This window comes from Silene latifolia, chromosome 9 (assembly GCF_048544455.1).
Source record: "Silene latifolia isolate original U9 population chromosome 9, ASM4854445v1, whole genome shotgun sequence".
Classification (NCBI taxonomy): Eukaryota; Viridiplantae; Streptophyta; class Magnoliopsida; order Caryophyllales; family Caryophyllaceae; genus Silene; species Silene latifolia.
In genome coordinates this window covers 56,951,835-56,965,516 of record NC_133534.1, presented here as the reverse complement: position 1 = coordinate 56,965,516, position 13,682 = coordinate 56,951,835, and the positions used below count along the sequence as shown (strand labels likewise).

Here is a 13,682-nt window from a genome sequence, read left to right as displayed (position 1 = left end):
AAGGGTATTATTGGAAAAAAAAACAGCCCATTTATAGTATGTTACCATTGTTGTGGTACGACCATATTAGGTAAGTGTTATCATTGATCTGGTATGGAGAGACTACTTTTTACGCAAAGATTAAAGACGTTAGAAAAAGTGGTGAAAATTAATTATAAAATAGGTACCTCTATCACATACCAACCGTTTATTTCAAGTATCCAATTGATCACTTAACTAAAATTTACCAAATATAAAAATAGATAATACTTAATTAATACATTTTAAAATGGAAATAAATAACAATCAACCAGTCGGAGAGAGGATTTACTTAATGTTTAAGTCAATAGAAATTCATAGAAATTAGTCTTTTCTATGTTGGTGGAAGTAGAATTAAGCAATTCAGCAATTAGTCAATCAATAGGTCTTGGTATAGACGGGTGGGGCGAATAGACGGGTAAAGACCTTTAATAAAATGGGTAGGGGGGACAAGGTGGGGCACCCCACATGACTTCCCACTTTATGACAAATGGGTATTTTGTAAGGGAAAATGGTATCCGTCTATACGTATAGACGGATAGTGTCCGTTTATAATGAGAATTTGTGTTAGTCAATATACATGTTTAATGACAACTATATTGTGTTAGGTAACGTGTATAATTGTATATCTATCATCATTTTATTGTCGTATACGCCTTTATAAATAAAAATTACTCCCTATAGTGAAACTGCAATAGTTAATAATCAAATCAAATCAAATCAAATCAAATCAATATAACCTCAAATCGGTCTATTATTCTTCGAAACAATGAGTGTGTCTACGTAAAGAAAATACAGTAAATAGACTATACAATCAGTTGTAATTGTTGTATAGAAAATAACTCGAGCTTTAGAATTATTTACTTGAGCTTAGGCTTATAGATTATGAGCTTTGTTTAAAAGAATCCGAGCTCCATTATAAAAATATTGAACTTAAAAAATTATAATGAAACTCCAAAATAATATATAAGAGCTCAATTAATTTTTAATTTTTGACATCAAAAAACTAAAAACTAAATAAAAAATTATAAGAGCTCGAAAAAAATACACATAAGCTCAGCAAAATTGATTATGGTTGTACAATGCTCTTGTACAACCAGTTGTATAATAGTATTTGTGAAAAAAATAGGAGGTAAAATATTTTAATCTCCTTATACTCGAATGTTATTTCATAAGTTGTTTTCACGACTTTTTACAACTAATAACGATGAAGAAACAATATTGGAAATGTAACATTCATTTTTTTTTCTTTTATTAAGGCTTAAATTTGTCATAAACATTAACCTACGGTTAAATTAAGGGCATGCTTAGATTGAAAGTAAAGAAGAAAATAAATCTACATATATTTATCAAAGAGATTTTTTTCGAGCGATTCTAAAATAAATAGGAGAATAATAGGTAGGAATATGTAACTCTTTTCTACATTTGGTATGAAAGTAACTCATATATTCTCACATGTAATAAGTATCCTACATTAATAAATGAGGAGAGCGTCTATCACTTCATAAGACTAAGGGTGTGTTTGGATAGGAAAAAAAGAGGGAAAGGGAGGGGAGGCAGAAGGAGGGAAGGGAAATGAAGAGGAGGAAGAATGGAGGAGGTGATTTTCCCTACAAATATTGTCTATGTTGGTGAGAAAATAATTTGCGTTGGTTGGAGGGAAATGGAGGGATCAATTTTCCCTCCCCTCCAAATCCATTTACCTTCATTTTGCTAACCAAACAATGAATTTTTCATCCTTCCAATTCTCTCCCCTCCCTCTCCCTCCAAATCCCTCAATCAAACACACCCTAAAGAGTTTAGTGTGGAAGCTCTTAAAACTTATAGAGTGAACTTTCTCTCCTCCATTTGCGTATAGCCTGCATGGTATAGTAGTTATATCAAGGGTTTTTTTGTGAAACACAATCTTTAAAAAACTTTTTTTTCCAAACACCACCTTTAAAAAAAAGTTTGTAAAACACAACCTTTAAATATTTGTTCAGAGAGAGGGACAATTTACAACTATATAATAATACTACAGAGAGAGAAAAAGGCAAAAAAAACCCAAAATTAAAAAACCCCGAAAATCAATCACATCCTCGCCGACGACTACTCCGGTCGCCTTTTAGGTCGCCGGCGAGGCTCCTTTAAACCTCTAACTCTTTCTAATCGTGTTTCTAGTTATCCGGTGAGCTTTTCCGTCTTTGATCCGATTTATTTCTTAAAGGTCAGGTTTGATTTTGTTTTTTCGCGCTTTTGATTGATCGTTTCTTGCTGTGGTTGGTAAATCCGTGGCTGAGTTTATCACCATCTTCTCCGATCGATTTTCTTTTGTGTGGTTAATTCGTCTGTCCGCTTTGTTTTCTGGGTTAATTTTTTCAATTAAAATCTGGTTGTCCCGGGTGTTTGTTCAGTGTTGGGGGTTTGCTCTCGTTTTCTGAGTTTGGCTTTCTTCGTCTTGTGATTAGTTGGTTGTGGTACTGTTTTTCAATTGTGATTTGTGCTGGGGTTTGGGGTAAGTGGTGAGAGACTATTGTTCTCTTTTCACTGATTTATGTTTAAAATCGGGTTTGAGGTGTACTTGTATCTGCTTCCTTAGTGTTATAATTATGTCTTTTTCTACCGGTCACCATAAATTTCTTGAAGCTTTTGCTTGTGCCCATGTTAGCGATGAGTTTATGGAGAATGATAGGGATAAGATGTTAGGCTATTTTATGAAAATGCATGGGTCAGCTCGGTTAGCCTTAGATGAGGTGAGGGAGCTTAAAGATTAGGGAAATGGTTTTTTTTAGAAAAAATGACTTTGATATAGCCGCAGCGTGTTATGATGAAGCCTGTTCATATCTTGGCATCGGACGTGGGTATAAAAGATAGTGAAAGCGTGATCACGGAGATGATGGAAGATCATAGTGATGCGAGTATTAAGGAAAGTGAGAATGTGAATATGGAGGTGACGGAGGCTCAAAATATTTGTGCTAAGAAGTCAGTTCTTGAGTTCTCCAAAAAGGGAGGTGGTAATTCCCGTCTAAGAATCCCCTCACAATCTTATAAAAAGTTGCTGGATGGTAAACAGGTGAGCTTTTACCGTAAATGTGATTTGTTAACCTTAACAATTCGGATCCTTAAGAGCAAGGTTATTGAGGAGATAGACAATATAAGAGAACGATGTAAGAAGAAGAAGAAGAGGAGGAGGAGAAGACCTAAAAAGTGGAAATCTAAGATGATGGGGGCAATGAAAGACATGACTGCTTCTGATTTTATAAATGTGAAATCTGTCTTTCCTAGCGGAAGTTTGAACGCATCCTCTACCGAGGCCGTGACTTCAAGTGCATCTTCAATTTGTGACAATTTTTCTCCTCCGGGTACTCATACCCCTCATGATAACATTAGGGGTGTTGATAATGATTCAAGAGTCTGTGTCTCTCTGGTGCATGATAAGCCTACTTTTATTTGCTCTTCGGTGGAGAAGGATTCTAATGACCATCAACCTTTCATTTTTTCAGCTCGTCCTAAGAAGTGTAAGATTTACTCGTTTGAGAAACCATCATGTGCCCTTTATACACCTATGCTTTGCAGGTACCCGAGAATGACCATTTCCAAGAAGAATCATAGCCAAAGGGACAAATCTCCAAGACACATTTTATCTACTTTCTCCAAAAGCAGATCTCTCACCCATAAATTTCTATGTCCTCGTGGCGTAAGTGTGTCTTGTTGCAGGTACTCTCAGAAGGCTCAAATGGTGAAAAAAAGGAAAGATATGGCATCCCCAACGTACTACTCTAGTGACTCCTTGAAGAAACCCCGTGTGTTAAGAACCCCCGCCCCTAGTTTAAGTTTTTGTAATAATAATGTAGTGTTTGTACCTGACTTAGAGATGCAGGTGGTGTGCTTTGTATAAGGAACCTTTTTTTACGGCTGCAAAAAAAAAAAATAAAAAAATAAAAAAATAAATTTTTTTTGTTAAACACGATATTTTGGCTAGAGTTTGAACACTTGCAATGGGGTGACTTTCAGTCGATGTTTGGGATAGCAAACGAGGTCAGTTTGAGGTGTTTTTATTTAGACTCGTTGGAAAGGTGGGAGTATAAGCTTTCTAGGCATTATCAATACGGCGGTGATGGTGGCCTTATGTGGGGTCTATTGGTATGTGAAGTAAGGCTGGTCAAGGATTGAATTGGTGTTTTTCTGATTTGTTTTTACCTCCAATTCACTTCTTGACCAGCCTTACTTTACACACCAATAAACCTCACATAAAGCCACCCATCATCACCGTATTGGTAAACCCTGGAAAGCTTGTACTACCATCTTTCCAAAAAGTCTAATAACACCTCAAATCGACCTCGTTTGCTACCTCAAATATCGACTTAAAGTCACCTTATTGCAAGTGGTTAAACTCTTGTCAAAATGTCGTGTTTTACAAAAAAAATATTTATTAAAGGTTGTATTTTACAAACCTTTTTTTTAAAGGCGGTGTTTGAAAAAAAAAAGTTTTTTAAAAGTTGTGTATGACAAAAAAACACTTATATCAACAAGTTTTGTTCAAGTTTAATGAAAGATATTGTGATGTCATTGACTCATTGAGCTTCACCATACAACCTCAGACCAACTTCTATGCATGATACTGTGATGTTATTTGAGGTCATAAGACAAGACAATGAATTAGCTAGAAAGATACACATTATGTATTTTAAACACTTATTATTTTAAGTATATATAGATACACACATTTGGAATCTTAACTCTTCGTGATCTGAATATCTAACTAATTGAAGATATGAAAGGCAAAGAGTTGGAAAGTTCAGTTGACATGCAATGGCAATAATTAGATTCCCTAAAGCAGATTCAATAATGGTCGACCCTAATGATAAAAAGTCTATTATGACCTTGAAGTTAGGAGTTCGATTTTCATTGAGTTAAAATATTGTCTTGTTGGTAGGTGATTTGTACAGTTTAAGTTCTCAAAAAAGGTATCTGCCATGGACCTAAACTAAACTTTTACATCCAAAAAAAGTTCCCTAAAGCTAATGCTTACGTCAACACAAAAATTGAGGCCCTAAAGAACGAAGATTTTGTTCTTCCAATTTGCAATAATAAAAGAGAGATTTGCATATGCTTAAAGAACTAGAAGTTAACGTCTGCCTTCGGTGATTGACTTGCTTGCGCCTACCATGCATACATGATACACTCGGGATTTTTTTTATGTACGTAACTAATTAGTGTTCAGAACTAAAACAATTAATGAAACGAGGTGAAGCTAACTTATCAATAATATAGGCTTATGTAGGACTATATGTTGTCTCTTAGGTTTAGGACAAAGCTCAGTAATTTTAGACTAAGTTTGTTGAATAAGATTGATTTGTGAAGAAAAAGTTAAGACATTGTTTATCAACTCATTCGATGACGATCAACTCACGTCCATGACGCATATAACGAATAACAAGTCTATTTTTTAGGATGTGTTTAAATTGGGGGATTTGGAGGAAATAAGAGGGGAGGAATTTGAAGGGATGAGAAAGTCTTTGCTTGTTCGATTAAAAAAATAGAGATGGGTGATTTGAAAATGAGGGAAATTGGATCCCTCCATTTCTTCCTAAGGACGTGTTTGGATAGTAAAATCAGAGGAAAACGAAAGGAAGGGGAGGGGATGGAGTAAGGGAGTTTTCCCTCCAACTCTCCTCTGTTGGAGAGATTTTGACTAGGTTAATTAGAGCCAGAAGGAAAAATGAATCTGTAGATACCCAGTATCTGCTGAGACTCCAACAAACACCCGATGATTATCGGACTATAACATGTTTTGGAATCGCGGCGTTTGATCGACAGTTTGTGTACAACTTCACGTCGGAAAACTTAAAACGATTTCGAAAATAAAACATTTCAAAACATTTCAAAAATACCTGGAGTGTTTAATGCACGACGACGGGGTCGCAATGACACTAACTAGAGTCAAAACCGACACCGAACCAAAAACCGACTCAAAAATTCAAATCCCGACTCCAACAACTAGTCAAACCGAGTCAACCACCAAAAACAAAACATTTCAAACCTTCTACCTTAAGTTTTCCCGGATTCATGAATGGTCAAGTACCAAACATGTGACTACAAAACCTAGGATAGAACAAATCATGATTGCATTTGTGTGAAAGCGACAAGACACCTCGAAGACCCGCGACGTGGCTCGCGCCTCTTTGAGCAGCCCAGGTGGCCACGTCGCTCAAAACTCACACAACCACTCATTTTCCTATAAATACCCCTCAAATACCCCCATTTTGAGATTTACGCGAGTGTCCGCCTCCTCTTTTCTCCCTTAAAATTCTCGACTCGACTTTTTAAGTCACAATCCGACGCGTATTTACGACCTACCGATCGTAAATACAAGCCTTACACATTGTTTGGTACCGTCATCGTGCATTAAATCACTTGACCGACCACTTCGACCACTACACCGTCACTAATCTTAAAACACTCTTTTTACTTACCAAAACGGTTTTAAACCGAGTTTTTTCCGATCAAACAAGTTGTTACACTTACGTCGGTCACTCGCCATAACCAAACATGTAAGTATGAGGGTGTAAAAATCCTCTTTTTATCATGTTTTCATTTGTTTCATGACTATAACATGCTAAAACGTGCATAACATGAACCAAAACATGGGATAAACGAGCCAAAACTGATTTTTGGCCTGAGACAGAAGCCCCTTAGGTTGCAGGCTTGCCCGCGCCTAAATGGGGTGTTCAGGTCAGAGATCAACCGTGTTTGTTCTCGTCTTTCCCCTTTAATTCATTTTCATATTTGTAATCGGTTTTTACCATTTCAAATATTTTCAAACCCTTTTTTATTTTATTTTACTTGTTTTAACCATAAAACATTTTTCACCCTTGGTTCCATATACCATGACGGTTAAATCCGTGTTTCGGTGATAATATTTGGTTAATAACATTTAAAAGGTATTTTAAAGCCTTTTATTTCATTTTTGGGAAGTATTTTAAAGCCTTTCATCATTTCTTTACATTTTCAAAATAAACATATTAGTCACCAACACAAAGTCATCCTTGGTTCTACATACCATGCCGGATTTGAACCCGGATACGATGATGAGTATCGACTAATTATATTCAAATGAACTTAAAACAATTAGTTCATAATTATTCTCAAAACTATTCATGTCAAGCTTGTTAAGTCGAACCTGACACCGAATATCATCAAAACAATGATGATTATTCGAGTCTCGTTTCTCAAATCAACAAATGCGGTCTAAACGACCATTTCAAACCAAGCCGGGTTCAAACACCCATTTCTCCACACATTTTACATCGTTTTCTAAATGGTCAGAATACGGCATATAACCGTAGGGTGGCCTGCGCCTAAAACAGACCTTTCAATTCTCATTTCGAAAACCAGGGAGAGGCCCCTTGTACCGCCGGCTGGCTCGCGCCTCATGTAGCCGTCTGGTATAGGGCCTATTCCCTTTCCAGCAATAGTCTAGGACGATCCCGACTCCGGTTAGCCTGGATATAGGACAGATCAGATGACTATTTGCTTATTTAAAATCACATTTGCAAAATGCCTTACTAAGACAAATGGATCGCGTTATGCACCGTAAACCTAATTTGGTTATTTTAAAGGACAAAGGGGACTGAGGCAGGGAGACCCTATTTCTCCTCTTCTTTTTACTATATGCATGGAGTACTTAACAAGACTGATTAAATTTGATACAGATAGATGGCCTTTCTAATATCACCCCCTTTTTAAGAATTTGAAGCTCACACATCTCATGTTTGCTGATGATTTGCTACTTTTCTGCAAGGGTAATCCCCAATCCATATGGCTTCTCATGAGAGCTTTCCCCTCATTTTCTAAGGCATCTGGTTTAGCCGTGAACAATGCCAAGTCTGAAATTTTCTTTAATGGTGTTTCTGAGGACATTAGAGAGGGTATTAAACAAGTAACAGGATTCAGGGAAGGCACCATGCCCTTCAGGTACCTGGGAGTGCCTATTAAAGCAGGTAGGCTCACCAAACAGGAATGTTCTGCCTTAACTGAAAAGATGGTGGCTAGGATTAGAGGCCTGGGAGCCAAGAAACTTTCCTATGCTGCAGGGTGACTCTCATCAATGCTGTTCTCAACACTCTGTAGAATTATTGGGCTCAAATGTTCATTATCCCTAAAAGCATAATTAACCATATTATGGCCATTTGCAGAAACTTTCTATGGGATGGTCCCCTGATTATCACAGAGTCCCTCTTGTAGCCTGGGACAAGGTTACCTTGCCTAAAAAGGAGGGAGGTTTGGGGATTAAGAAAGCTGATGTCTGGAATATTGCCACTGTGGGTAAGCTGGTTAATTGGATCTACTGCAAAGCTGATAGGCTTTGGATTAAGTGGGTCAATGATGTGTATATTAAAAATCAAGACTGGCATAGCTATTCTCCTCCTACTGATGCAACCTGGGTTTGAAAAAATATCTGTAAAGGAAAAGAAAAGCTCAAAGATGGATTTCATGACAGCAACTGGACCATGAGCCCTAAAGGTTACTCTATCAAGGGTGGGTATGCTTGGCTTGCTCCTGATTAACCTACCCTGAACTGGACTGCTATTGTGTGGAATAATTGGAACATCCCTAAACACTCTTTGACTATTTGGCTTAGAATGCATGAAGGAATGAATGTGAAGAGTAAATTGTTCAGGTTTGGCTGCTGTGCAGATGATTGGTGTGTACTGTGCCAGAGACAACCTGAAATAGTGGAGCATCTGTTTACAAGCTGTGTGTATTCTGTCAGAGTTCAGAGCTGTCTGTTACACTGGTTTGGAGGCACATTTCCAACTGTAAACTGATTGAGTGCAGATAACAGGAATTCTATGCAGTGGAAGATTAAGGTTGCCGTGTTCAATGCTTACCATTACTTCATCTGGTTTCAAAGAAACAATGCCAAGATCAATGACTGGCTGCTAAGACCTGAAGTTGTTGCTGTTCGTATAGAGTATGATATTAAGAGGAGGGTTAAACAGAAATGTAGGGCTGTTGTTGATCAGTCTGATCTCCTTTGGCTGCAAAATGTGGTTTTGATTTGATATGCTTGTAATAGGACTCGATCCTAAAACCTCATGTAATTATCTTTTTTGATATGATATATAATAAACTCATATTACACCAAAAAAAAACCTAATTTGGTAAATTGATGCTTAATTTCCGTCTTGCATGCAAATCAATCATTAATCCAACTCGACATCTTATACTTGATACTTGGATTAAATTAACCGACTTAGAAAGCTCTCACATGTTAGGTTTAAATTATTGGATGCGCATTCATCCATTTAAACCGTTTTATCAACTTTTGCACTCAACCAACCAAGATCGATCAGTAGAGGCCGCTACCGCGGGCGGCATTGGGTGTCTGATTAAAGGGCTTCTCAATACATACCTTCACCTCTTACTCAGAAACTTTGGATAGTGGACGACCTTATCCAGGGCGTACGAGAGTCAATCTAAAGATAGGATGCTAAAGAGGGACGATTTCCTTATCTTTAGTACCTATGTCAAACGCTGCTTTGTGCTTCGATTTGACCGAGGTATAAAGTGGATTTCGAACGGGTTCCAAGCATCCCACAAATGCTTGGTGGCGACTCCGAACATCTCTAGTCATTTCGAGACCCTTACCGAGACGAAACCGACCTATCTAAAACGATCCGGTCGAAAGCATTTTTACGCCGTCGAGCGTGGCTTTCAATTGACCGCTGTATGTCCACAGATTGGCTTGGCTTGCAGGTGGCCCGTGACTACGGATCGGTAGGTGGCCCAAACCCACAGACCGAGACGTGGCCCATGTCCACCGATTGACGACTCTGCTGGGGAGAACTAGGACACTTACGTCTTTGTGATCCCTAGATGGCGAGACACGAACGAGGTCTTGGTTGGAATGCATTACATGATATTACGGTCATGGTCGGGTTCCTTGTCCGGGCCCACAACCTAACCCTTTTCGACCAATTGGCTCGTCTCGTCGGCGTGAGTTTTCTCATCCCGCGTTTCGAATCCCGATTGAATCAAGCATACCATTGACGTTACACATTTCTGTTTCGTCAAAGAGCTTTCATCACTTTCGAGCACGAGGCTAGGGCACCCTCCTTACACATTTTGTTTGGATTGGTATCCCTCTCGCAAATCGAGGTTTGATTGCTTGATGTGTAACCCACCCTCTTAAGCCCAAACCCGTGTCAGCATAATGCATAATATAATGAACTGTGAGTGTTTATGTGCTACTTGATCATAAGTCTTTCCGTGTCATTTTCAAAACTTTCAAAATCACCCTTTTGCACCGTTATAATGGCCGTTTCAAACCTCGGTCTTTCGCCGACCGTTACACGCCTTTCTAGGCCGTCGTAATGACGATTTTCAAACCCGGTTTTTATAACCATTTCAACACGCCTCTCTAGGCCGTCGTAATGACGATTTTCAAACCCGTTTTTATAACCATTTCAAAACGCCTTTCTAGGCCGTCGTAATGACGATTTTCAAACCCGGTTTTTTACAACCATTTCAACACGCCTTTTTAGGTCGTCGTAATGACGATTTTCAAACTCGGTTTTTCACAACCATTTCAAATCACCTTTTTACGCCGTTATAATCGCCGCGTCTAGACGCGAATTTTAACCCGTTTCGCGCCGACACTTTCGAGATCCCGAGGACCATGCACCGTCCCCGAGACCTCTTCAAGCATTTTGATAAGTGCATATTTTATATACTTTCATCCCCTATATTAGCTCCATTTTATTTGTTATTTAGCACTTATCATAGTGTTATAAGCTAATATTTGTTGTTCTAGTGTATTTGCTTGTCTTAACATGTTTTTTTAGGAATCTAAGCATTTAGAGGCTTTTTCCTATCATTTTGTACACTAAGTCCACTAAGCTAAACAAGACCTAATATTGGACTAGCATGGAAGTGTTTGAATGGGTGTTTGCATGAAGATTTGTTGGATTGAAGTGAGAATTACAATTGAAGCCTAATGCAAAAGTCAAAGCCCAATGTTCAAGTCCAAGTTAAGGTGGAAAAACATAAGATTCCAACATGCTTAGGATACTTTTTGGGAGCTCTAAAGATGATAGATGAAGCATTTACCCGGGTGCATTAAGGGTCATTAATCACGCTTTTTGGATTCCTCAACAATTAAGTGAGGAATTAAGTGGAAAATACCCGGAAACACACGACCCCGATCGGGGCCGCCTAACCCCGATCGGGGCCGCATGCATCTTGATTGTTTACGTTTCTTCTTCCTCTCCTATAAATAGGAGAGGTATCCCAAGGCTTAGGCATCCAATTTTACGTCCAAGTTTACTTACAATAAGCCTCAAGCATTATATTTTCTCTCATTAGTTTTCATTTTAATTTATAAGTTGTTAAGCATTCCATAGTTAATCTTTCAACATTTTGTACTACAAACTATTGTTCAAGCATTTGATATTCAAGCTTTTGGTTAATTGTTCTTCCATATAAGTTTTCTTTTATAAGGTATTTCTAATTCCAAGTTTACAATTTACATTATTGTTTTAATTATCACATAGTTATTATAATAAAGTATCTCATTTTACATTAGCATCGTTCTTTTCACATGTTATATCATCTAATTAATATAAATCATATAACCATGCTTAATATTTCTTATAATTTAATTTGCAATTTACATTTTAGTATGAGTAGCTAAATTTCCTAGTCTAAAGGCTAGGGGAGCCATGCAAAATCAAATTTATAACATGATTAAATAAGTTCATAATAATATTGTTCAATTGTTTCCATCACATGTTTGCTTTGTTACGCTTAATCTTTGATTATCGGCCGTAGCCGTAGATTAAATTTTTTCATTCGTTCTAAAGTCGAGAGGCACAGAATTGAATTAGACTAAGCATGTGTGGTAGGACGACCTAGTCATGGACGAGAGTTTTTCTAGGACCCGGTCTATGGTTGATACTAATGTCGTAAGGTGGGTATCTTTAAGCCTAAGCAATTGACAAAATTATTAGTATCAAGTTTATCATGTTCATATGTTTACCTTTGCATGAGTGAACCGAACCCTTTAGACTATCTTTTATCATATTATTTACATTTTTTTTTTCTATTAATCATCAACCAAACAAACCAAACCCAAATCGTAATCGACCTTGATAAAAATCTACCCATAGCAATTCACGACGTAATTCCCGTTTCCATGTGTTCGACCCCTATTACTACATTAATTTGTGTCTAGGGAAATTATCTTTGCATAGGTACGCGATAAACCTATCAAATTTTGGCGCCGTTGCCGGGGAAACGGTTTTATTGCTTTTTGAATTGTCGATTTTTATCTTGTTTTCCTTTGTCTTGGGGAACACTTGTTCCTTGAGACCGTTACTTATCACTTCTCTAGAAATTGTTGTCTTATGCCCAGGTCCTCAGGCAAGGGAGAATTGCTTTCACCGGATTCCGATCCCGAGAGAACCTTTAGGAGAAGACGACGGTTTTGGAAGGAAGTGAAAGAAGCCTCTTCTCCCGTGCAAGCCGAAAGTGCTAGAAAATCTTACTTAGACGATCTAGAAGCCCTTGAAGAGGAGGAGGTTTCAAGTTCATCATCTCCACCACCATCACCATCTACTACGAAAAAGATGGTGAAACTTTCCGATCACTCAAAGCCCACCGCGGCCATGCTTCCGGCCAGAATCACAACCACTCAAATCACCGCGGGCGCACTTCGAGATCAAACCGGCTTTCATTAGCCTTGTGGAGAGGAAGCAATTTGGGGGAAGTCCTTTGGAGGATCCCAATTTGCATGTGCAAAACTTTTGCGACTATTGCTCCATGATCCGTCAAACGGACGTCACTCAAGCCCAAATAAGGGAAATACTTTTCCCTTTCTCTTTGAAGGACAAGGCCAAGCTTTGGATCAATAGCCTTGACCTCACCGCCATGGGAATCACCAATTTGGAGACTTTGGCTCTAGCCTTCAATCAAAAGTTTTTTCCACCGGAGAAAACTCAAACTTTGAGGAGCCAAATTACCGGATTCCGTCAACAAGCTCTTGAGAGCTTATATGAGGCTTGGGAGAGGTACAAAGAGCTTCAAAGACAATGCCCACATCATGGGCTAGATGATTGGTTTCTAGCAATAACATTCTACAATGGATGTTGAGCCGAGTCTCGAAGGATTCTTGATTCCGCCAACAATGGGCGGTTTGATCAAATTGACACCGACCTTGCTCATGCCATGATCGAATCTATGGCGGTCCATGATGCACAATATGTTAATTCCCGAGTTGTGCCTTCCAAAGGTAAAGAAGAATCCTCCAACAACTCCATTTTTCTAGCTCAAATTGCCTTGCTTTAACAACAATTGGCGGAAAGAGATGCTAAAGATTCCCTTCAACAACTCAATCCCGTGTCTTCAACGAGTCAAATCATTGTTTGTGATGGTTTTGGAGGTGCGGGTCATTATGCCGCTCATTGTCGAGCTCCTATTGAAGAGGTAAATCCTTTTCAAGCTCTTAGGCAAAGTTCATATCCACCGGGTACATTTTCCAACACTTATAACCCGAATTCAAAATTTCATCCGAACTTGTCTTACACTAGCAACAATGTGCTTAACCCTCAACCCCCACCACAACAAAATGCCTATGTCCCTCAACAACAAAAGTATATCCCTCCACTGGGTTATCAAAATCA

The 13,682-nt window shown here is 38.3% G+C and overlaps 1 non-coding gene across 1 annotated transcript; it reads right to left on the bottom strand.

The window, feature by feature from the left end:
* Window positions 1–13,002: 13,002 nt before the first annotated feature.
* Window positions 13,003–13,109, bottom strand: LOC141603281 (small nucleolar RNA R71). The gene has a single exon (XR_012525168.1). It is a non-coding gene; the product is annotated as a small nucleolar RNA R71 (small nucleolar RNA).
* Between the last annotated feature and the right edge of the window lie 573 nt (window positions 13,110–13,682).